General features: G+C 35.9%; 1 long non-coding RNA gene across 1 annotated transcript; it reads right to left on the bottom strand.

Annotated features, from left to right (window-relative positions):
* Positions 1–17,747: 17,747 nt before the first annotated feature.
* LOC131802508 (uncharacterized) lies at positions 17,748–18,540 on the bottom strand. Its single transcript, XR_009342256.1, has 2 exons — positions 18,300–18,540; positions 17,748–18,237 (listed from the first exon to the last, which is right to left on the bottom strand). It is a non-coding gene; the product is annotated as an uncharacterized LOC131802508 (long non-coding RNA).
* Positions 18,541–27,209: the final 8,669 nt, after the last annotated feature.

Here is a 27,209-nt window from a genome sequence, read left to right on the forward strand (position 1 = left end):
ATGAAACCGTCACACGCTGCCCGAATGTTACTCTGCGGTATTTTGGCTCTTTTCCGGCGAAGCGCTTGCTTGAGGTGATAGATACTTTGGTATTTTTTAGTGCCAACCTTGCTATCCAAAGTACTGCAGACACAATAGTCCAACGGATTGGTATCCGGAGATTTTGGTGGTCATTGTGCGCTGGAAATGAAGCGAGGAAATTATTTTGTAATCATTTTTGGGTGGCGCGTGCGTGTGCATCGGCACACACCACACCATCATAATGGCCGACGCTTAATGGTGTGATGGCCAACCGAAGGTGCACATTTTCAGCTGACCTCTTTGGCAAGTAAACATGATCATTTTGTTTGTTTACAAACTGCTGGTCAACGAATGTTTTCTCATCGGAGAAAACCAAATTCCGAATTTTTGGAATTTTAATGGCTTATTTTTCAATATTTGCCGAATGGAATATTGCGATATGTTCAGCTCACGAGCCATTTTTCGGGACCTGCGACGCGGGTTTTGATCAATTCGCTTCTTTACTTTTCGAACCATTTCTGCTGATGTTGTTGTTTTCTTCCGTCCACTTCCTTGACGTCCGGCTACGCTACCAGTAGATGGTACGAGACACAAAAGATTTATTCACATTTAAATGCTGGAATGCTCTAACGATAGCCACTTGTGGTTTTCCAGCCAAATATAAAGAAATCACACTATCACGCTTGAAATCCATCAAGAATAACTTTTTTCTGGAAAATTCTCACCAAAATGGTTTTGTAGGCTTGTACACAATATGATGAGATGTCACTGGAATAATTTTGACAGCTGTCGGACGAGTGGCGGATTTTTATAAAAATTGTTATTTATTATTCTTAATGGGTTCTAGCTCCGGTGGCGAAACATTGTATGTATAGGCCCACGTTTTTGTACAGCCCCCATATAACGGTACCTCCCGATATTCGGAATGTTTATGATTTTTGCCACATTTTCCACGGATTTATCCAAAAGTTGGTATTGTGAATCATTATTTGTTCTATCTCCGGTGGCAGATCATTGTATATAAAGGTCCACGTTTTGATATATCCTCCATATAAGGGTACCTCCCAATAGCAGATGTTTTGATGATTTTTGCTAAATTTTTCCACGGATTTGTCTAAAAATTAGTATTTGTAGGTCATAATCTGATCTACCTCTGACGGCGGTACATCGTATGTATATGTCCAGGTTTTGGTATAGCCCCCATATGACGGCACCTCCCAGTAGTCGCTGTTTTGATGATTTTAGGCACATTTTCCACGGATTTGTCTAAAAATTGGTATTTGTAGGTCATAGTAGGTTCTAAGTCCCGTGGCGAAACATTATATGCATAGGTCCACGTTTTCATATAGCCCCCACAAAATAGCCCCTTCGGATATTCAGTATTTTTATGATTTTTGCCATAATTTTCCACAGATTTGTCTAAAAATTGGTATTTGTAGTTCATAATTGTTTCTAGATTAGGCAGCAGAACATTGACATTTTAGGTCCACGTTTTCCTATAGCGCACGTATAACGATGTCCACCGATATTCGGTATTTTGATAGTCCTAGTAACATTAACCTACGAAATTGTTTCAAATTTGGTATTAAAAAAGTTTCGGTAGATGACAATCCTTTGAAGTATAAATTTTTCTATGGAAGTTCCCGTTTTCGTACGGCTTCACCCACCTTTTTGTTTTTGAAAAGTTTAACAGCATTCTCTTTTGAGTTCACATACTTTTATATAAAAATGTTTTCTTTACTCAATTGTGGAGGGTATTGAAAATTCGGCCCGGCTGAACTTACTGCTTTTTATACCCTACACCACAAGGCGGTCAGGGTATTATGTCTTTGTGAATTTGTTTGTAACAGGCAAAAGGAAACGAGATAGACCCATAGTTCCTTTTGATGATCTGCATAGAATCACATTCTGAGTCGATTTATGTATGTCCGTCCGTCCGTTTGTCCGTCTGTCCATGTATTTTTGTAAACAAAGTACAGTTCGCATTTATTGCCCTATCCGGATGAAATTTTGTACATATCATTTGTTTGGCCCAAGGACGAATCCTATTGAAATTGGAGATAATCGGTCAAAATTTAGATATGGCTCCCATATATACCTTCGTCCGATTTGCCCTTTTTTCTGCACCAAACGTCTAATATTTGCCCAAATAGTATGGAATTTTGCACATACAACCAAATTAGGCCTGAAAATAAGTATGCCAAATTTGATCGAAATCGGTTCAGATATAGCTATAGCTCCCATATATATTGTTCATCCGATTTGTTAATTTTGTCCTCCGCAGCCGTAATATGCACTCTGTAACAACAATATTTGGGGAAATATATCAAATACAGATCAGAAATACATTTGCTAAATTTTATCGAGATTGGTTCAGATTTGGATGTAGCTCCCATATATAACTTCGTCCGATTTACCATTTTTTGTGCACCAAACGTCTAATATTTGTCCAAATGGGATGGAATTTGACACATACGACCGAATTGAGACAAGAAGCAACTATGTCAAATTTGGTGAAGATCGGTTCAGATATAGCCATAGCTCGCATATATAATGTTCATCCGATTTGTTACCCACAGCCGTAATATGCACTCCGTAACAACGATATTCAAGGAAATATATCAAATACAGCTCAGAAATATCTTTGCCAAATTTAATCGAAATCGGTTCAGATTTGGATATAGCTCCCATATATATCTATATCTGATTTCAAAATAATTGTGCACCAAATGGGCAATACAAGTCCGAATTTAAAAGATACAAATGCTTCGGCATATTGAGTCTTTTGAACTTTAAATTATAATTATAATCATAGCGTGTATGATTGAATTCTCCCATAAAAAGTTTTAATTGTTATGTGGAGCTCTACATAATTAGCAAAGTGGTGTAGGGTATCATAAAGTCGGCCCCGCCCGACTTTAAGACTTTTTTTACTGGTTTTACTTGCTTTTTATCTCTACCTTCATAATATGCTGGATTTTTCACGTAAGATGAATTTTGTCGCACACTGTTATTCTCTGGCCCAGATATAATTCTATCCTGTAATAAAATGTTGGCCGATTGTGTAGACTTTTTTTACAAGTTCATATTTTTTTTTAAATTTTTTCATTTAGTAATGAAAAAAAATATATGTTTTGTAGTCCAGTGTATTTGTCTTAATATTTATTTTATTTTTAATAAAATTATTTTATTTTTAATAATTATTTTTAATAAAATTGTGTAGACTTTTTTTACAAGTTCATATTTTTTTTTAATTATTTAATTTAGTAATGAAAAACATATTTTGTAGTCCAGTGTATTTGCTTTAATATTTATTTTATTTTTTATATAAAATTAGAAAACATTTTATTGGGCTATATAGATACACACATATTTATATTTTGAATAGAATCAAATAAATTTTCTTTATCATCGTTCAGATTATTGTTTTCAATGTTAATGACGATGTTGTTTGTTGAAAATATTTTTGAAAAAAAAAAAATCTTAAATTTCAACGAACGAAAAAAATCAGAGAACAGAGAACACCCACAGGTGATGCATCACAAAATATTTTTATTATGGCTTAATATTGTGATATATTTTTATATATTCTAATAATGCGTTAGATATATACAATCTTTTGTATTTTGAATTGGACATTGTTCTGAAACTGAAACATTGTTCATTCAGCAATTCCTTGTTTAGTCACATTCAGCCCTCAACGCAGGTGACATTTTAATTTATTACTATTTAAAAATTCATTTCAAAAAATATTGACTCACTTGCCAACAGTCAACATTCAAGTGATGAAACCAAACCGAACCGAGAAAAAAACAAACACTATCCAACAAATAAGCAATACTGAAGCAAATCGCATGCCTCACAACAACAACAAACACCAAATATATCTTGGTATATATTTGCATTTGTTGTTGGTATTTCTTTTCTGTTTTTTTTTTTTTTTTTTTTTTTTTGGTACGGCAAAAAGTTAATTTCGAAATGTACACACATATTTTCAGTTGGTGATTTTTTTCCTATTTTTTTGGACGTTTTCAATGAGACATTTTGGGTGGGAAGGGGAGATGGCAAATAGTGATGCTCTGTGGCCACATCACTGGCAACGGGAGAACAAATGTGTGACGCCTCAAGTACTTCAAGCGTAAATTAGAGACAGTTTTAAATTAGAAATCTTCCACTCATTTGAATTTCTATATGTTTTGGTGACGGATATGCCATAAGGCGTCAATGGTCCCATGTAAGGAGACATTTTTTTTCCGAAGAAAACAATGGCGCTTATGAAACTTAATATCCTGTACAAGGGTCATTTTGGAACTCGTGGCTGGGTGATGGTTTTCATTTACCTCCAATGACGATAATATCTTTTCTTAGACATGACGTATAACCATTGTAGATAAGTATACGCAGTGGATGTTTTGTATTTTTCAATATGTAGTTGTGCTCCCTAGGGAGGTCTCTTCGGGTCCATTTTAGCATAGGCCATTTATTGACATAGGCCGATATAATCATGCACCTATTAGGCCCCATCAAGATTTCCTTGCAAGGTTAAAACCATTCTTCTGATAATTCTATAGTAATAAGGGATATAAACTGTCTAAATATTTATTCCCCAAATTACTTAGCTTCATTAGTCCAGCAGAAAAGGTTAAAAAAAAACGTTTGTTTATTAGTGGAGAACGATGGTAATGTTTACCAGGGGGTAAGGCAGGAAATACCACCAATTCTCATCAGTTCCCTTGTTTTTTTTTTTTTTTCTGGGATATTACGATCTCGTCACTTGGGTAAAAAATGTTTTTTGTCATAGAAGTTATTTTTGAAATAACTTCTGGGGAGAATATCCCAGACAAAAAACAAGGTAACTGATGAGGATTGGTGGCTCTTTCCGAAACCTAGGTATTCCCTGCCTTAACCCCCTGTAAACATTACCAAACTTTGTTTTTATAACAACAATAAAGGGATTAAGCCTGCAATAAAGGTATTAAAGGGATTAAGCCTTAAGGGATTGCAACAACGGAAATTTGTATAAATATTTAATAGAGCTATTTATAATTCGCGAATTTTTTTTATTAATATTTTCAAGGCTATATAAACAACCTGGACTTTAAATAACAAAAAAGTATTTCGTATTCGTGTTTTTTTTTCAAGGCTTTTTTTAGTCGTGATTTTTTGTATACATTTTTTCGACGCGGTACCAATGTTGTGGATTTCTTAAAAATATTTTTCACGGCAATTATGAATTTTTTGGACTTTTTACACCCTTCAACACTATATGTTGGGGGTATTATAAGTTTGATTGGGCCAAAAATTGTGTAACACCTCGAAATATTGGTTTTCCACATAGGAAAGTATATATGGATCTTCCTATCTCGCCGAGCTGAGTCGATTTAGCTATGTATATCCGTCCGTCCGTCATGGCCCGATCTTCACGAAATTTAGAATGAATGTGGGATCAGAGCCAGAATAGAAGCCCATTGCTTTTGGAGATGATGGCATAATATTTAGAGGTGGAAATGGACCAAAAACTAAAAAAATCCTGATTTTGCAGTTGCTCTACAGGTCGCAATTATAGACCAATCGACGCGGACGTTATCCGAAATAAACATCCGGTCCCAAGGTTTGTGTGAAAATGGGATATATCGGTCAACTCCTCCTGGTACCTCCCGAACAAAGTTTCAACATTTTGAATATCCATGAAGGATATCCGATTCCCTTTAGACTTGGTACGCATAAATATTTCCATCAATACAAGATCTGTTGCAAAGATGGTACAATTCGGACCGTTTATTCTGGTACCGCCCCACAAAGGCTTAAAATTTTGAATATCCTTGAATCTCATAAAAAGTGAAATCAACATCCGATTTCATTCCAGACTTGGTACATCTCAATATTTCTTTCAACACAAGATCTGTTATAAAGATGGTAGAGATCGGCCAATTTATTTTTCTACCAGCTCCACATAGGGTTCAAGATTTTGAAAAACAAAACGCTCAAAGAAATCTCTTCAAATTTCACACATACAAACATTTTTGCTAACACAAGATCTGTTGTGAAGATGCTATATATCTGCGAACCCCTTCTGGTACCTCACTGAAACGGTCACAATTTTCAATACTTTTAATACTTTTACGTTTTCAATACTTTTATCTGTCACAAATTGCGAAACAACTCAGCGATTCTTCACAACTTGGTATATATAACCAGTAAAAAAGCTGTAAGTTCGGCCGGGCCGAACTTTGGATACCCAAAATACGAAATTTGAAATAATTCCGGTAAATAATGTCGCTAAAATCATCAAAATACCGAATATCAGGGGATACTGTTAAATGGGGGCTATACGAAGACGTGGACCTGCACAGATAGTTTTCTGTCATAGGCTGTAGTATTCGTTACGAACTTCAAATACTAAGTTTGAAATAGTTTCGGTAAATAATGTCGCTGAAATCATCAAAATAGCGAATATCGAGGGGAACCGTTGTATGGGGGGTACACGAAGACGTGGACCTACATGGCCCATTTTCTGTTTTAGGTTGTAGTGTCCATTAGAAACTTTAAATACCAATTTTGAAACAATTCCGGTAAATAATGTCGCTAAAATCATCAAATTATCGAGTATCGGAAGTACCTTTATATGGGGGCTATACGAAATCGTGGACCTGTATGGAAAATTTTTTGTCGTAGGCTGAACAATGTTTCTTAAATCACCAAAATACCGAAAATAGGGGCTATACCAAAACGAGGATCTACATGGCCTATTTTCAATACCAAAAGTCCTGCTGACATAATATACATTTAAGTAAAATTTTATCAACCTACTTCATTTCGTTCGTAAGCTAGAGCGATCTCCACACATGGACAGATGATAGACGGACGGACATCACTAAATCGACATAGAATTTTATGCTGATCAAGAATATACATATATACTTTTATATACCGTCCATACTATGGTGGAGGGTATAAAGATGGTATACTATAACTGGTACCTCACGCACATGTTAATATTTTCTAAAAATTATCACACACCTCATATAAAGTGATGGAAGAAGTCGATATAGTCCAGATATGAACGTCGAAATATTTTTATCATTTTTATTTAGGTCCTATACGAAATGGACAATATTGGCCCATTCATTTGGAACCTACTTAATAGAGGGTCAACAGTTTTAATATCCATAACACAGGTCAATATATATTTAAATAATCGAACAATGGCTGAGGGTATATATCTGTCGGCAAAAACGATTGATACTTTTTAACTTGTTTACGCTGCTTTAAGTTAATTTAAATTTCAATATGTATTTATATTATCAAGGGCCACATGTCGTATGAGTGTTGCAGAAATTACCACTGCATTAATAATACGCACCAATGCACTCCTATAATCCCTCTCATTAAAAGAGTGATTTAATTAACAGAAAACCTACAAACTTTCCAACAATAATCTGCCATTGAAAATTGCGTATTGTAACGAAAAATTATTAATTATTTCAATACTCTTTTTCAATTTAATAAAAAAATCGTCGTAATCCCCCGCTATTACATTGTTCAAGCCATGCTTGAAATTTCAACAAAATTTCCATTAAATTTTAAAACAAACTTTTCAATATCTCTTGCTCAATGAATACCTGACATGATATCATCATCAGCATCAACAAATACCGCACATGAAGAGCAAAGACCACAAAATGTGGACGAAAAAATATTCATATTTAATATTAAATTTTTTCATAATTGAAAACAAAAAAATCTGAATAAAAACTAAAACAATGAGCCAAGCATTTCAATGAATATTAGTCATTGCCTGCTGAGCGACAGAACGTCAATTGTAATGACGATTCGGCACACACAAAACACACACACACACAATCCAACTACTGTCCAACTAATGAACAGAGAACGTGTCGGCCAGTGGAAAAATGATAAAGGCATGCACTGAAGCATCATCAGGCATGGCGGCAGGTTTTGCAATAGCATTAGGCACACATACTTACATACATACATTAATACTTACAAACATACATTCATATATATATAGATGCATTTACGTATCTATGGTTACACATTAAAGAGAGATTGCACAAAACTATTTTATATCATTATATTAGTCTTTTGAATAAATGGGAGGATGTGTGTGTGTGCAAATGATTATAATAGACTTTACAGTAGATTTGCTAAGATATATTAAACCAGAACTAAGTAGGTGCAGATATTATTTTTGCCAATCCACTCGTCATGCCCTTTGGCCGTCCCTATGGGGTGGCATGAAATGCAAATGACAAACCAAAGAGGCGACATGACACAGTGGCTTGAGCGATATGAATATGCACAACAAAGAAAACCGTAAATACTTTCCCCATTACCTATGGAAGACCTTGAGGTCCTTTATGGCCTACAGAATTCTTTAAGGTCTTCTATGCTCTTTAGAAGTTCTTGAGGTATTCTATGTTCTGGAACATATAAGCCTTCTATGTTCTTTAAAAGTTCTTGAGGTCTTCTATGCTCTATAGAAGACAGAAGGTCTTCTATGCACTATAGAAGACGTGAAGATTTTTTATGCTTTATAGAAGACGTAGAGATTTTTTATGCTCTATAGAAGACCAGGAGGTCTTCTTTTCTCTATAGAAGACCAGAAGGTCTTCTCTTCTCTATAGAAAACTTGGAGGTCTTCTATGCTTTATAGAAGACCTAGAGATCTTCCATACTTTACATAAGTTTTTGAGGTTTTCTATGTTCTATGAACATAGGAACATTAAACCTGGAGGTCCTCTATTCTCTATAGAAGACCTGGAGGTCTTCTATGCTCTATAGAAGACCTGGAGGTCTTCTATGCTCTATAGAAGACCTGGAGGTCTTCTATGCTCTATAGAAGACCTGGAGGTCTTCTATGCTCTATAGAAGACCTGGAGGTCTTCTATGCTCTATAGAGGACCAGGAGGTCTTCTATGCTCTATAGAAGACCAGGAGGTCTTCGATGCTCTATAGAAGACCAGGAGGTCTTCTATGCTCTATAGAAGACCAGGAGGTCTTCTATGCTCTATAGAAGACCAGGAGGTCTTCTATGCTCTATAGAAGACCAGGAGGTTTTCTATGCTCTATAGAAGACCAGGAGGTCTTCTATGCTCTATAGAAGACCAGGAGGTTTTCTATGTTCTACAGAAGACCAGGAGGTCTTCTATTCTCTATAGAAGACCTGGAGGTCTTCTATACTCTATAGAAGACCTGGAGGTCTTCTATTCTTTGTAGAAGACTTAGCGGTCTTCTATGCTCTATAGAAGACCTTGAGGTCTTCTTAGCTCTATAGAAGACCTGAAGGTCTTCTATGGTTTATAGAAGACCTTGAGGTCTTCTATGCTCTATAGAAGACCTTGAGGTCTTCTATGCTCTATAGAAGACCTTGAGGTCTTCTATGCTCTATTGAAGACCTTGAGGTCTTCTATGTTCTATAAAATACCTGGAGGTTTTCTATGCTCTGTAGAATATTCTATGCTCTATAGAAGACCTGGTGGTCTTCTATTTTATATAGAAGACCCGGAGGTCTTCTTTGCTCTATAGAAGGCCTTGAGGTCTTCTATGCTCTATAGAAGACCTTGAGGACTTCTATGCTTTCCTGGAGATGTGGAGGTCTTCTATGCTTTATAGAAAACGTGGAGGTCTTTTATACTCTACAGAAGACCTCCTCTCCTCTATTTCTTCGGATCCCCATTTTGAAACCACTGTCCCTCTTTGAAATATCTATCTCTTTAATAAGTACACGTGTATGTGTATCATTAGTTCGAGTGCATTTAATGTAATTTCTTTAATATTCGGACTGACAATTGTAATGGTAGATGCCAAACAACAAAAGCCACACAACATTAGAATGGCTATATTGGGCAACAACAACAACACCAACAAATTTACAATAATTGAATTTTTTTTCATTTATTTATATCATTAATTATTAAAAAAAATATATATACATATAAAATTTAAAATACATTGCACAATGAATATGGTGGAGGGGGGAGTGGGAGAGGGGGCCAAACACTGAAATGACAAAATGACCAGACAAATGCGTTTGCAAAATCTACCTCAGATATATCTTCCCTGGCAGCGACTCATCAATGCCTAGACAGTGAAAAAGCATAACGGAATCCTATTCAACGCCCAAAGTAACAGACGATTGATGTAGATACAGATACTGCGGATGGTGGGGTTGAACATGACGATGGTGGTGGTGGACATTGCCACCATGGCAAAAGATGACCAAACCGAAATGACTGAAACATATCTAAACGGATACAAAATATAACAAATAAATCATTTTGAGTTGCATTTCACTGGCAATTCATGAAAATGAAGGAGACAAAATTCTTAATGCATTTCGAATGGTTTTGTTTGGTGTTGCGTCGTTTTTTATTATTTTCGTTGTCATGACAAAGACATGTTCCGACGCGCATGGATGGCTGGTTGCCTGGCTGACTGTGATGCGGTGCGGTGCGGCGTGTGTGTGTGAGTGTCAGTTAGGCCGAGACATAGATCATTTCGAGTGAATGGCATAATACTTTTGATCATCATCAGTCTCATCGTCATCATCATCATCGCCAACATCAGTCTCATCATCATCAACTTTCAAACATCAGTGCATTTTTAATTTTATATTTTGTTAATATAAATTTAATTTAAAAATAAAAAGCAAAATTTAACAATGAAAAGTACAGTTGAACCTTTGCAATTTAGTTTCGACGACTGCGTAGTGCTTGGATGTCGCATAACAATTGATTTTAGGTATTTTCTATGACAAAACTTTCTTAAAATTTAATACGCTTTTTTAAATGTGTGTGTGTGTGTGTGTGAATGTCACAGTGAATAATTTTCTTGTCACACTCACCAAAACACGAATTTTAAAGACAAATGAATTTTTATTAATTTAAAATATTAATTATAATAATAATTGCGAACTTGTCAGACTGATCTGGGACTTGGAATACATATACGTTTTTTATGGGGTGATAATACCATTTTCAGTTAAGCTGGCCAAGTGCCACTGATAATTTTGTAGAAACAGATCCAGGATCGATGTCTCATGAGTAGGAAATTTAAAGTTTCTGTGATAGATTTTCAATGGAGCATCCTCTAAAGAGGTTTTATCCAGTCCATAAAATAACAAGTTGCAATTTATTCATCTATAGTCCTCTTTGGTACATCCTGATAATCTTAAACTAGTAAAGAAAGTCTTAAAGTCGGACGGGGCCGACTTTATGATCCCCTACACCACTTTTCTAATTTAGTAGAGCTCCGCATAACAATTAAACGTTTTAATGGAAGAATTCAATCATACACGCCATGATTATAATTATAATTTAAAGTTCAAGGGACAAAATATGCCGAAGCATTTGTATCTTTTAAATTCGGACTTGTATTGCCCATTTGGTGCACAATTAATTTGAAATCGGATAAAGGTATATATGGGAGCTATATCCAAATCTGAACCGATCTCCATATAATTTGGCAAAGATATTTCTGAGCTGTATTTGATATATTTCCTTGAACATCGTTGTTACGGAGTGCATATTACGGTTGTGGGTAATAAATATAACAAATCGGATGAACAGTATATATGGGAGCTATAGGTATATCTGAACCGATCTTCACCAAATTTGACATACTAGCTTCTAGACTCAATTCGGTCGTAAGTGCCAAATTTCATCCCATTTGGGCAAATATTAGACGTTTGGTGCACAATCAAAGGTAAATCGGACGAAGTTATATATGGGAGCTATATCCAAATCTGAACCGATCTCGATAAAATTTAGCAAAAGTATTTCTGAGCTGCATTTGATATATTTCCCCAAATATTGTTGTTCCAGGTTGCATAGAACGGCTGCGGAGGACAAAAGTAGCAAATCGGATGAACAATATATATGGGAGCTATAGCTATATCTGAACCGATTTCTATCAAATTTGGCATACTAATTTTCAGGTTCAATCTGATCGTATGTGCAAAATTCCATACAACTCGGACTGATAGTACACGTTTGGTGCACAATAAAAGGCAAATCGGACGAAAATATATATGGGAGCTATATCTAAATTTTGACCGATTATCTCCAATTTCAATAGGGTTCATCCTTGGGCCAAATAAATGATTTGTGCAAAATTTCATCTGAATAGGGTGATAAATGCGAGCTGTACTTTGTTTACAAAAATACATGGATAGACGGACGGACGGACGGATATGCATAAATCGACTCAGAATGTGATTCTATGCAGATCATCAAAAGGAACTATGGGTCTATCTCGCTTCCATTTGCCTGTTACAAACAAATGCACAAAGACATAATACCCTGACCACCTTATGGTGTAGGGTATAAAAACGTTGCCTTAAGACTCAGAGCCCCCAATATTTAATACAATTTTTACATTTTCCAATATTTACACTCGGCAAATATTGAAAAATGAATTCGGGGTAAAGCCATTGAAATTCCAAAAAGTGCAAGAACTTACACCGCAACGGAAAGAAAATAGACTCAAAAGATAGACTCTAAAGAGTTACTTCGCTTGGCCGAAAGTGATCTGCCGAATTTGGTTTTCTCCGCTCTCCGATGAGAAAACATTCGTTGTCCAGCAGTTTGTAAACAAACAAAATGATGGCGTTTACTTGCCAAAGAGGTCAGGTGAAAATGTGCACCTTCGGTTGGCCACCAGAACTCAAGCGCCGGCCACGGTGATGGTGTAGGCCGGCATAATAGCGGGTGGTCGCTCTTCGCTTGTATTAATCGACCGTGGCATAAGAATAAATGCCGAATATTATCGCGAAAATATTCTGGAGGGTGTATCAAAGCCTTGGGTACGCAAACATTTTGGCCACAGAGTTTGGACATTCCAACAGGTCTTACCATTATCGCACTTAGCACGCGCCACCCAAGAATGGTTACAAAATGAGGTTCCTCGCTTCATTTCCAACAATGGCCACCAAAATCTCCGGATACAAATCCGTTGGACTATTGCGTCTGGAGTATTTTGGAAAGCAAGGTTGGCACTAAAAATACCAAAGTGTCGATCACCTCAAGCAAGCGCTTCGCCGGGAATGGACCAAAATACCGCAGAGCAACATTCGGGCAGCGTGTGACGGTTTCATTGGACGTTTTAAGGCCATAATTCCTGCAAAAGTTGACCAATTCGAACAAATCTAAACTTAATCTAAAATTTGATGCTATTTCCGACATTTTTTGCTTTCAAAAATGATGGCATTTGACTTTGTTGCAGTTTTTTTAGCTCACCCTGCAGTTTCAAAACCTCATCTTTAACACAAGCCTACCACCAAGCAGGGCCCCAATATATAATTTCCAAATTTTCAGCTTCAAACGTTCTCTGTAAATCAAATTGTCCCACAGTCCATTTAGTACAGTTCGCACACTTAGTACACATTTCCAAAACCACCTTCATATAACCAACTTTATTTATTTGTGACTATATCCATTTATAGAATTCCAAACGGTACCATTTTAAAAATTTAGTACCATTTTAGAGCTTTTCGTAAACTTAAAGTTCGAATTTCCGAAAACCCTTTGGCACATATATCTTGCATTGCATCAGAGACTCTCGTATCAAAGATTTAGTTGTTTTCGTACTCTTTTAGTACGAATTTCCAAAAACCAAGCCAAAAGTAACCCTCGTGGAAAATTTCAAGATTCTTGCCGTTTCGCCTGGGCGCTGATTCTCAGTCCGTCAATTTTTTACTACTCTTACAAATGGCAGTCAGAGTAGGATTAATAAAGGAGTTTTGAAGATAAAGAAGAGCGAGCTAAGATCAAAAGTAGCTATCAAAGGTGATTATACCGGGTGCGATAAAAATCTGCAACAAAGTCAAACGCCACAACTTTTACATTCTTTTTTTTAATTTTATTGAATGAAAGCAAAAAATGTCGGAAATAGCATCAAATTTTAGAATAAATTTAGATTATGGTCTTCAAACGGCCAATGGAACCGTCATACTCTGCCCGAATGTTGTTCTGCGGTATTTTGGCCCATTACCGGCGAAGCACTTGTTTGAGTGATCGACACTTTGGTATTTTTTAGTGCCACTTTGCTTTCCAAAATACTCCAGACACAATAGTCCAACGGATTGGTATCCGGAGATTTTAGTGGCCATTGTGTGCTGAAAATGAAGCGAGGAACCTAATTTTGTAACCATTCTTGGGTGATTCGTGCTGAGTGCGATGGCGCTGAGTCCTGTTGGAATGTCCAAGGTGTGCGGCCAAAATGTTTGCGTGCCAAGGCTTTAATACACCCTCCAGAATATTTTCCCGATAATATTCGGCATTTATTCTGATGCCACGTTCGATTAATACGAGCGGAGAGCGACCACCGGCTGTTATGGCGGCCCACACCATCACCATGTCTAGGGCTTGAGTTCTGGTGGCCAAACGAAGGTGCACATTTTCAGCTGACTTCTTCGGCAAGTAAACACGGCAAATTCGGCAGTTCACCCATTTCGGCCATGCGAAGCAACTTTTTAGCTCTTTTGAGTCTATTTTCTTTCTGTTGCGGTGTAAGTTCTTGTACTTTTTGGAATTTCCATAGCTTTACCCCGAGCTCATTTTTCAATACTTGCCGAATGAAATATTGGCGATATGTTCAGCTCACGAGCCATTTTTTGGCCAGTGCGACGCGGGTTTTTATCGAACCATTTCTCCTGATGTTGCTGTTTTCTTCCATCTACTTCCTTGACATCGGACTACGCTAACAGTATCACGGTAACGAGCGATGGTACGAGACACAAAAGATTTATTCTCATTTAAATGCAGAAGTGCTCTATATAAAGAAATCACACTATCACGCTTGAATTCCATCACGAATAACTTTTTTTCTGGAAAATTCTCACCAAAATCATTTTGTACGCCTGTAAACAATTCAATGAGCTGTCACTGGAATCATTTTAACAGCTGTCGGACGAGTGGCTTAGAAATGACAGCAGTCTGAAGTTGGTTGCAGTTTTTGTCCGTTTGATTAGAAATTATGGATTTGTACGGATCTTTTCAAGGAAATCGCACAAATCTGAACACAAGATACCAATATAGACCTCAATATCAAATTTTAGGATTTCCGTTCTGTAATTTTCCCCATTACCAAATTTAGTACAATATTAGAACGCATATCCAAAACAAGCTTTTTCTCTCAACCACAGACACCAACCGTGACGTTCATATCAAATTTCGGAATTTTCAAGACCATATTTCCTTACTATTCCACATACCAAGATTAGTACCCTTTATTACTTATCGAAAAATAATAGAAATATTTAAAAAAAAAACACTATATCTCCACCTCAGATTCCAACAATGATCTTAATATCAAATTTAAGGATTTCAGCTCTCCTCCTTCTCCCAATACTAAAATTTAGTACCATTTAGTACAATTTAGAACGAATATCAACAACCAGCTCCTTCCCTCAACCACATACAGCAATAGTGACATGTGTGAACAATTTCAAGATCTTACCTCTTTTCTTTCATCCAATACTAAATTTAGTACTATTTACGAGTTTTTGTATAATTATAGTACATATTTCCAAAGCCACCTCCATATCTCAATTCCAGATACTAACAGAGAGATCAATATCAAATTTGTGGATTCCTACCCTATTCCTTTACCCAATATTAAATTTAGTACCATGTAGAACTTTTCTTACAAATATAGGACAACAATCTACAACCACCATCTTCTCTCAACCGCAGACTCCAACAATGAGACTCATATCAAATTTCAGGATATCAGCCCTAATCCTTCATCCAATATCAAATTTAGTACTTTTCGTACAAATTAGTCCACATTTCCCAGCCACTGCCAAATCTCAAACACAGTTACCTTCAGTAATCTAAATATAAAAGTTCACAGTTGTATCTCTATCCCTTCACTCAATACCAAATTTAGTACCAACAGTGAGATTCAGATTCATGAGATCAAACTTAACGATTTCTGCCCTAATCCTTCACCCAATACAGAATTTAGTACTATTTAGTTAATTTTGAACAATTATAGTTCACATTTCCAAAACCACCTCCATATCTCAATTCCAGATACTAACAGGGACATCGTTATCAAATTTGACGATTCCAACCTTATTTCTTCACCCCACATTAAATGTAGTACTATGTATAACTTTTCGTACAAATATAGGACACAGTTCCACAACAACCGTCTTCTCTCAACCGCAGAATCTAATATCAGCATTTCACCCATAATCCTTCATCCAATATCCCATTTAGTACCATTTTGTACTTTTTAATACAATTATAGTACACATTTCCAAGCCCACGCCAAATCTCAAACATAGATGCCATCAGAAATCAAAATATCAAATTTCAGCATTTTATCTCTATCTCTTCACCCAATACCCAATATAGTACCATTTATTACTTTCGTACAATTATAGTACATATTGGCAAGTTAAGCCCCATATCCTAAACGCAGGCACCAATTGTGAGATTCATATCAGATTTCTGAATTCCAGCCCTAATCCTACCTCCAAAACCAATACTATTTAGTACTGTTTCGTATTTTTCGTACAAATCGCAAATACCATTATTCTCATTTCGATATGTTAGGGAACAGTGAAGAAACATAAATGATTTATTTCGCTTGAAATAGGGTCTGCTGTTGCATCTTTGAATGTATTTTTAATTTCGCAAACCCCCCTTCATCAATAAAAATTCCGAAGTATTTTAAGTACTTCCTATTGAATTATAAAAATATCTTTGAGAAAAAAAAAAAAAAAAAACACACACACACACAGGAAGCCATGTGGCAAGTGTCTGGTGGAAAAGATGTTGAGTTTTGTTTTTCAATGAATCCATCAAATGAATGAAATCCATAACTTTGGAATTTTATGGAAATTCATATAATTTTTTGTTATTTGAAAAAAACAACTCGTATTAAAAGACAATTTATGATCGAGTTTTTCCATGGAACTGTATTTGTTATTGAATTAATAAAAAAAACAGAAAACAATAAGATTTATCATCTTTGATTTGATATGAATTGTTTGTGGGCTTGAAGTCGAAGTCGTCAAATAAAAATGAAAAAAAAAAAAACAAAACAATTTTCCTAAACATTCAGGCATGTCACAGAATGTAAAATCGTTCAAGAGTGAAAACGAAAACGGTTTTAGCTTCTCCTCGGAAGACATTAACCCGTCTTCCTAAAGCAGCACTAAAACAAGTGTATGCATTGGAAGCAATGTAGTTGTTGTGGACAAAAAATCCATCACTACAAAAAACAAAACGTTGCTGTGAAAAAAGATCTGCCAATAGAACTTGAGTCGAACCTGGAGAGTTTCTAGTGTATAATTCGCATATGCTAATTTGCAATAAGTTCGAAATATATACTACTTTCCAGAGAACGGCCCTTGTAAGCCATCATCCACATCAAATATGCCTGATGAGCCGCTTAACCAACGGCGAAACGCGTCGCATAGTGGTGAGTGTGTGATAGTGTCTATCTGGCTTTCCTTTTCACTGCAAATTTCAGATCATTAAGCTCGTCTCGAAAGAGAAAACAAACACTTAAATCATAAAACATATGATCTTCGCTTTAACAAGGCATAACGCAAAAATTTTGCGTTTTGATATCATTTTCAAAAAGCAGGGTGAAATTGAAATGTTTAGTGATTTTAACGTAAAAAATAAATAGAAGACACATACATTTAACAGAAAATATTGTATTAACCAAATTCTCTTAGAATGAACATGTTTTTGGAATTTATTTTACAAAAAATCTATTATTTTTCTAATCCATGATGAAAACGCAAAAAAATATGCAGAAATGAACGGCAGACTTGTATTGTTGAATTATTGCCATATGTGTTGAAGAAGAAGGTGTAGAAATGTACAACTGACAGACCAAAAAGCAAGAAAGGGGAAAAACAAAAAAAACAATTAATTGTTTGGTTTCGACTTTCTTTTTTCTTCGGAAGACATTCTTGATTTGATCCAATGTGGACAAATTTCAGCTTCAATTGCATTAATAACTCTCCACATAATTGTAGAAACTGTACTTCTCCCAAGGCTTAGCTCCACATCTCTACCTATAACTCCTTGAAATGCACCCGTAGCCAAAAACCTAAGCGTTGTTGCAAGCTGGATAATAGCCGGTATATTGGAACGTTTGACGTGGGGAGAAATTTTTTCCAAAACTAAAACAAAAGCTTCTTTATTTAGCCGATAATAAGTTATAAATCTGTAGAAATAAATTATTATTAAAATAAATTTGAAAATAACTCATTGCTGGTGGATCCTTACTCTGCATTTGAGTGAGATAAAGGATCTGATGCGTTCCTCAATGTCCGGCGACGAATTTTTTCAGTAGACCGCTGATTTATTTCTTCATCCATTACAGCAAGTATTGAAGCCCCTGGCATTTTTACTTTTGGTGTTTATATTATAAAAAACAATTTAAACTCCTTTTTTAATTGTCAATAATTTGTTTACGACTTTTTTTTCATGGAGTTACCATATTTTTATTTCAAAAATGTGAAATGATTTTTTTCCGGATTTGTCAAAACGTACGAGTGCTGAAGAAGCAAAAGCAAATCGTAACGATTTGGAAAAGGTGAAATAAATCGATTTCGTAAAACTTCTGTGACATGCCTGATTATTCCCAGCAAAAAATATAAAAATAAATTCATGAATTAAAAACCTGAAACGGAAACAATAATTTTTTGCTAGCCATAACATCTGATTTACTCTAGCATAGATGGACACGAAACATTTTGGTTAAAGGTGCAGTGAATGTGGTCAACTCACATGGGAAAGTTGATTGTTTTCCCGCCTCCGATTTTTTGGTTGAAGAGAACATAAAGGGAGTATTTTTAAGTCCGATAGAACTTGAAATTGAAAAAAAAAAAAAAATAAATAAAACAAAAAATTAAATTGTAATCACATTTTTTTATTCGAAAGATCAAAACGTGGCATTAACATTTGAAAATGATTTCGGGCATATGGGCACCGCGACTGTTCTTGACGAAGTGCATTCTGGACGTCCAATTTTTGGCCACTTTTTCAAGCACTGCTGGCCGTATGTCACGAATAACACGAACAATGCTGGCCCCCAAGGCGTCAATTGTTGCTGGTTTATCAGCATAAACCAGTGACTTCACGTAGCCCCACAGGAAATAATCGAGAGGTGTCAAATCGCACGACCTTGGAGGCCAATTGACAGGTCCACTTCTCGAAATCAACTTATCGCCAAATTTTGATTTCAATAAGTCGATGGTTGCGTTCGCCGTATGGCACGTAGCTCCATCCTGTTGAAACCACATCTCCTCCGGATCAATGTCATCCATATTTTTAAACAAAAAATCATTGATCATGGTGCGGTAACCGTCTCCATTGACCGTAACGCGAGCTTCGGCCTCACTTTTGAAGAAATAAGGTCCGAAGATGCCCCCAGCGTGAAAACCGCACCATACGGTGCATTTTTCTGGATGTAATGGACTCTGTAGGATGTCTTGTGGATTGGTCTCACTCTATATGCGGCAATTTTGCTTTTTAACAAACCCGTTAAGCCAAAAATGCGCCTCATCGCTGAACACAATTTTGCGATAAAGCAGCGGGTAATTTGCTAACTGCTCTAGAGCCTGGCTTTCAAAGTAAATTTGGATAATTTCGTAGCGTTGTTCAAGCGTTGTTCCATTCATGATGATTTGTCAGCGCATACTGAAACAAATAAAAAAAGTTTCATCAAAATTTAATTTTTTGTGTTACTTTTTACAATTTAAAGTTCTATCTAATTTAAAACAAACACCCTTTTATTTTTAATTGGCAAATTTTGTTTATTTATTGATTTGTTTTTTACCTATTTTTTTTTTATTGAAAAACAATGTTTCTGAATCATTATTGGGAGATACTTTTAAATCACCACCATCAACACCATCGTCATCATCATGAATTCACTCAACCCAAAATTGCCCACCCATTGAGGTTCTCTTTTTTAATTTGTTTTTTATTATAATTTTTTTAGGTTGTTTATTTCGTAGGTTTTTTTCATTTGCTCCTCATTTCAATGATCAATTGATGTTATTGGGTTTTCGGTATTTTTTTCACATGCAAATTTAAATCATATTTTGCTGTGGTTTTTCCGATATAGGGTGGAATGTTTGGTGGTAGATGTTGAATTTTAATAAGAATTGTTTTAATATTTTTTATACAAGGAAGAAAAAATGTAATATTTTTAATCTAGATATACATTAAATGTCAAATTTATGATATACAACTTTAAAGCTCATTTTTTTGTAACTTCCTTTGTGATCTTGGGAGTATGATTAATATTTATGGCACACATTGAGTATACGCTCCATAGTGATTCACAATTTGCTTTACAATGACTACTATTTTTTATACCCCACACCACAAGTTGGTCGGGGTATTATGTCTTTGTGTATTTGTTTGTAACAGCCAAAAGGAAACGAGATAGACCCATAGTTCCTTTTGAAGAACTGCATAGAATCACATTCTGAGTCGATTTATGCATGTCCGTCCGTCTGTCTGTCCATGTATTTTTGTAAACAAAGTACAGGTCGCATTTATTGCCCGATCCAAATGACATTTTGCACAAATCATTTGTCTGGCCCAAGTACGAACCCTATTGAAATTTGAGATAATCGGTCAAAATTTAGATATAGCTCCCATATATATCTTCGTCCGATTTGTCTTTTATTGTGCACCAAACGTGTAATATCAGCCCGAATAGTATGTAATTTGGCACATACAACCAAAATAAGTAGGCCAAATTTGATCGAAATCGGTTCAGATATAGCTATAGCTCCCATATATATTGTTCATCCGATTTGTTATTTTTGACCTCCACAGCCGTAATATGCACTCTGCAACAACAATATTTGGGGAAATATATCAAATACAGCTCAGAAATATCTTTGCCAAATTTTATCGAGATCGGTTCAGATTTGGATATAGCTCACATATATAACTTCGTCCGATTTACTTTTTATTGTGCACCAAACGTCTAATATTTGTCCAAAATGGATGAAATTTGGCAATTGCGACCGAATTGAGTCTAGAAGCTAGTATGTCAAATTTGGTGAAGATCGGTTCAGATATAGCTATAGCTCCCATACATACTGTTCATCCGATTTGTCATATTTGTTACTCACAGCCGTAATATGCACTCCGTAACAACGATATTCAGGGAAATATATCAAATACAGCTCAGAAATATCTTTGCCAAATTATATCGAGATCGGTTCAGATTTGGATATAGCTCCCATATATATATCTTTATCTGATTTCAAATTAATTTTGCACCAAATGGGCAATACAAGTCCGAATTTAAAAGATACAAATGCTTCGGCATATTTAGTCCTTTGAACTTTAAATTATAATTATAATCATAGGGTGTATGATTGAGTTCTCCCATAAAAACTTTTAATTGTTATGCGGAGCTCTACTAAATTAGCAAAGTTGTGTAGGGTTTCATAAAGTCAGGCCCGCCCGACTTTAAGTCTTTCTTTACTGGTTTTTTAAATGAATCTGGTTTTATGTCAAAGAGGCCTTCGATTTGATCCATTATGATTGTCAAGCTTTGACCATGTGCTAATTATAAGTTTGATCGGGTCAAAAAGTTTGTAACACCTCGAAATATTCGATCCTAGGACATCCTTGATGTATATGGTCCTCCTAACACTCAGTCATCCGTTCATATAATTTTGTAATCACGCTATAGGTGGCAATTCTTGGCCGATCTACAGGAAATTTTACACAGAGGCAGGGTAGAAGCCTTGCATTTAAGATGGGCTTCGAATAATATATAGCGGGTAAAATGTACCACAATATCGTGAATGTTTAAACCTATTTTTCAAGAATGGAATGGAATGGATTAAGTGGATTAATTTTCCTGGATTTTTAAATCGAGCATTTTAATTTTTTTTTCAAGACCTCCCTTCTGTCCAAGAATAGTGGATTTATTGAAAATATATCTCATGGACTTCCCGAATAAGTAAATCGAGGAATTTAAAAAGTATTTTTCAAAATATATATTTTTTCTGACCAAGAGTACAGGGTTGCCCATATTCGACGGACCTTTGGGCCCTTTGGGCCCATTCCAATCAATGAGGATTGTCCGCAGGCAACATTCTTTGCGTCAATTGAATATTGTCCGGGAACAAATGCGAATCAATGCGAATAATCCGTTGTAAAGTGCACCGAGCCATGCCCAACTGCTGAGAACGGCGTTTTTGAGATGTTCTTAGGGACCTCTCAACACTGGCTCGTACGGCAGCGATATTCTCGACCGATCGCCTTGGTCGACTTTTATATGGTCTCTTCGGATTAGAAAGAGCCTTACCAGTCGATAATTTTTCGTATAAACGCAATTGACTTCTTCTGTTGAATGTAAATTTCAACTATTTCAGGGCGCTCGCGTGGCGTGTATTGGTTAATGGTAAAAATCCGCTTGGACTGACGCTTCAAACGCGGTATGTCATTAAGCGATGTGACATCTCTGTCAAAAGTTATGGCGTTGTCAGATGGGTCCGTCGAATATGGGCAACCCTGTTTTTTTTTTAAACCTTCTTGACAAAACTAATTATCGTTCAAATCAGACATAAGTTAAGAGTTACCATTTACGAAATAAGCACTAGTTACTATATGGGGGCTATACGAAAACGTCCACCTCTATATCCAATTATTTGTCAGAGAAAATGGTAAAGTTTGAGATAATCCGTTTGAAAAATGTAGCTAAAATCCTCAAAATACCGAATATTGGGAGTTAGCGTACCGTTCTATGGGGCTCTACAAAATTTTTGGTTTTTCTAGGAACTAGTATCCATTGTGAACTCATAATTTGAAATAATTGCCGTAAAAAGTGGACCAAATATCGCCACCATCGCTCGTTACCGTGATATTGGTAGTGTAGCCCGACGTGGACGGAAGAAAACAGCAACATCAGCAGAAATGGTTCGAAAAGCATAGAAGCGACTTGATCGTAATCCGTGTCGCAGTGGGCGAAAAATGGCTCGTGAGCTGAAAATATCGCAGTATTCCATTCGGCAAATATTGAAAAATGAACTCGGGGTAAAGCCATTGAAATTCCAAAAAGTGGAGAAACTTACACCGCAACAGAAAGAAAAAAGATTCAGAAGAGCTAAAGAGTTGCTTCGCTTGGCCGAAAGTGGAGAACTGCCGAATTTGGTTTGCTCCGATGAGAAAATAGTAGTTTGTAAACAATCAAAATGATCGGGTTTGCTTGCCAAAGAGGTCAGCTGAAAATGTGCACCTTCGGTTGGACACCAGAAAACACGCGCCGGCCATGGTGATGGTGTGAATCGCCATAAAAGCCGATTGTCGCTCTCCACTTGTATTAATCGACCGTGGCATCAGAATAAATGCCGAATATTATCGCGATAATATTCTGGAGGGTGTATTAAAGCCTTGGTCATGCAAACATTTTGGCCGCAGACCTTGGACATTCCAACAGGACTCAGCACCATCGCACTTAGTACGCGCCACCTAAGAATGGTTATAAAATGAGGTTCCTCGCTTTATTTCCAGCGCACAATGGCCACCAAGGCCTCCGGATACCAATCCGTTGGACTATTGTGTCTGGAGTATTTTGGAAAGCAAGGTTGGCACTAAAAAATGCCAAAGTGTCGATCACCTCAAGCAAGCGCTTCGCCGGGAATGGGCCATAATACCGCAGAGATTCCAACCAATCTAAATTTATTCTGAAATTTGACGCTATTACCGACGTGTTTTGCTTTCACTAAATAAATTTAAAAAAAAAAAATTAAAAATTATGGCGTTTGACTTTGTTGCGGTTTTTTATACCCTCCACCTTGGAACATCCTTAAATATTCGTCGTAGACCCCATAAATTATATATATTCATAATCAGCATAAAATTCTAAGTCGATTTAAAGATGTCTGTCTGTCTGTCCGTCTGTTTGTTGAAATCTCGATACAGCCCACATTATTTGACGTAGAGCGCCAAAATTTGGTAGAGCTATTTGTATTGTGTCTAGGATGGTTGGTATTGAAAATGAGATATATCAGTCCACGTTCTGGTATAGTCCCCATCTAACGGTACCTCCCGATATTCGGTATTTTGATGATTTATGCTACATTTTTTCACGGATTTGTCTGAAAATTGGTATTTGTAGGTCATAACGGATCCCAGTTCGTGTGGCGAGACATTGCATGTATAGATCCACGCTTTGATATAGCCCCTATATAAAGGTACCTCCCGATATTCGGTATTTTATTTTTTACCACATTTTTTCACGGATTTGTCTAAAAATTGGTATTTATTGCTCATAATGGGTTCCAGCTCCGGTGGCGAAACATTGCATGTATGGGTCCATGATTTGGTATAGCCCCCATATAACGGTACCTCCAAATATTCGGTATTTTGATGGTTTTTGCCATATTTTTTCACTGATTTGTCTAAAAATTGGTATTTGTGGGTCGACACATTTTTTCAAGAATTACTCTGAAAATTGGTAGTTGTAGATGATAATGGGTCCCAGTACGTGTGGCGAGTCATTGTAATTATAGGTCCACGTTTTGGTACAGCCCCCATATAACGGTACCTCCCGATATTCGGTATTTTAATGGTTTTCGCCACATTTCTTCTAATGTTTCCTTTACCCTAAGGTGGAGGGTATTAAAAGTTTGGCCCGGCCGAACTTAATGTTTTTTTTTACTTGTTTTTATCTCACCCTGTATTGTACATAAAATGTACGTCAAAATACCGAATATAGGGATGTAGTGATGTATGGGGCCTATACGATGACCTGTACCTGAATAGACAATTTCGTGTCTTTGACTGTAGTTCCCTTTACGAATTCTGAATACGATGTTTAAAAAAAATCGGGTGAATAATGTCCCTAAAATCGTCAAAATATCGAATAGCGGATTGTACCGTTTTATGGGGGCCTATACGATGTTGTGAACGGATATAGCCCATCATCGAACTTGACCTGCATGCAGACAAGATACTTATCTGTGCAAAATTTTACCTTCCTATTTTTATTCGTTTTGACTCTAGCGTAATTGCAACAGACATAGCTCTTAATGTCGCAAAATATTTACCGATCTTCGAATATATCACTTCCAGATCTTCTAATGAAAATCAAAAAAATATATATATTTTGTAAGGAAATATGCTGTGTTTGCCCCTTAAACATCGACAAGGCTTTTCTTACAAGCGCCTGTCGTGAGCAGATCTGTAGCTTTTCTAGAAACTACTTCAACATATTCGCCAATGGTATTTTATAAATTCTCTTTTTACAAAAACTTTCTTAAAAATGTAATATTGTGTCCTCTCGCCCCAAAACAAAAACAAACATTCCAATATAATTGAATAACATTAATTTTCTTGTAATAATCCTCGAATAATTCGCAAACAAAATATCCTTATTAATTGACATTAGGCATTAATCCAAAACAAATTTTCTCTAAGAATGCCCCCCCCCACCTAATTCATTTGATTACAAAATCAAATACATCTTTTTTTTGTATTCTTAGAACAACACTTGGAATGTCCAAGATGCAGACATTTAAATAAAATAAACAGAAAACAGCAACAACAACAACAACAACCACACATGATATACAAAGAACAAATGTTTATATATTTTCAGTTTAGATTTAAATTAACCTTGACCCTCATAAAAAAACAGAGACGCAGTCTTCTTGAGAACAACGACGACGACAATGCGACGAACAACTATTCTGTTCTCGGGCAGAAACGCCCACACTTGTTGTGTATGGTCGTCCGGTGAGGATGTCCGTCTGTCTGTCTGACAGCCGGCCTGCCTGCCAGCCAGCCTGCTTTGTGGATTGTTAGAGACATGGAGATGCCATCAACGTTTAGAACAACAAATGGCAACAACAAAAATAAACATCAGCTAAATGCAAACCATAAATTATGAATATAATTCTGTGCTGCTGCTGTTGCTGCTGTTTTGTCGCAGTGGATTAAAAACAATTTTGAAAAATTCACAAATTTTTTGAATAATAAAATCTAAATGGTGGAAGACATTAATTTAAGTAGATGCTGCACGGTCTCCTCATATAATCATCTTTTTAATTCCATTTAACTGTTGAGTAATAATTTCCCAAAAAATTCAAATATATATATTTGCATTTTGGAATTTATTAAACAAAAATCATGCTTCCTTACATTTTTGATCGATAGCTGATGGACGGCTGTTTCAACTCGTTGTTGTTGCTGTTTCTTTTATTTCAAAAATTTGACTCAGCTGAAATCGATCAAAAATTAAACTATAAAAATGATCTAAGAAGAGCTATTTAGGCGTGATTTATTGTCAGACATGATCGATGCCAAATTTCAAGATCAAGGACACTACATTCATTGATGGGGCAGCGGCAGTTGTTTATTGTTGAAATATTTTTATTACAATACACAACAACACAAAATGTAAATGTTTTTTTTTTTTTTGGATTCGTTGAAATTTTGAGATCCGTGATTATATGGCTATAAAATTTGTATTGATGTCGACTGAAATTTGGTATCTTTAAATGACGGAAACATTGCAAAATCCTGAATCCAAAATTTCAAACATATCGTATAACACGATTCAGATTTTTGGTTCAATTTTCAGTCCAATTGTCTAAATCTAAATGTGGATGCAAACTTTACCATATATTGTCAATCAAATTTTACTGTAATTTTTTTTAAATATTTGTCAGCCCATGTTATTTTTCAAAACCTATAAAACATATTTTCCAAGACTTTTTACAAATATTTCTACTCGATCTTCTTGGAGAAAAATTGTGGATTTTTTATAAATATTTTTTGAACTTCTGCAGTTCAAGATTTCGTGACAAAAATGTCGTTTTATATCCCGATTTTTATACCCTACACCACATAGTGGTAAGGATATAAACTCGTTGTGCATTTGTTTGTAACATTGTACTGTCTCATAGCTAAACATTGGTAGTCGGCCGGGCCGAACTTTAAATACCCTCCACCATTTGGTAAAATTTCGCAATTTCCAAAAAAAAAAAAAAAAAAAAATAAATAAATAATAATAATAAATAAATAAATAAATAATAATAATAAAATCCGTTAAAAATTCTGTTAAAATATTAACAAGTAAAAACGCAGTAAGTTCGGCTGGGCCGAACTTTGAATACCCTGCACCATTTGGAACGAATTACAAAATTTTCAAAA

The sequence above is a fragment of the Musca domestica genome, unplaced genomic scaffold (genome assembly GCF_030504385.1).
Source record: "Musca domestica strain aabys unplaced genomic scaffold, Musca_domestica.polishedcontigs.V.1.1 1, whole genome shotgun sequence".
Taxonomy (NCBI): domain Eukaryota; kingdom Metazoa; phylum Arthropoda; class Insecta; order Diptera; family Muscidae; genus Musca; species Musca domestica.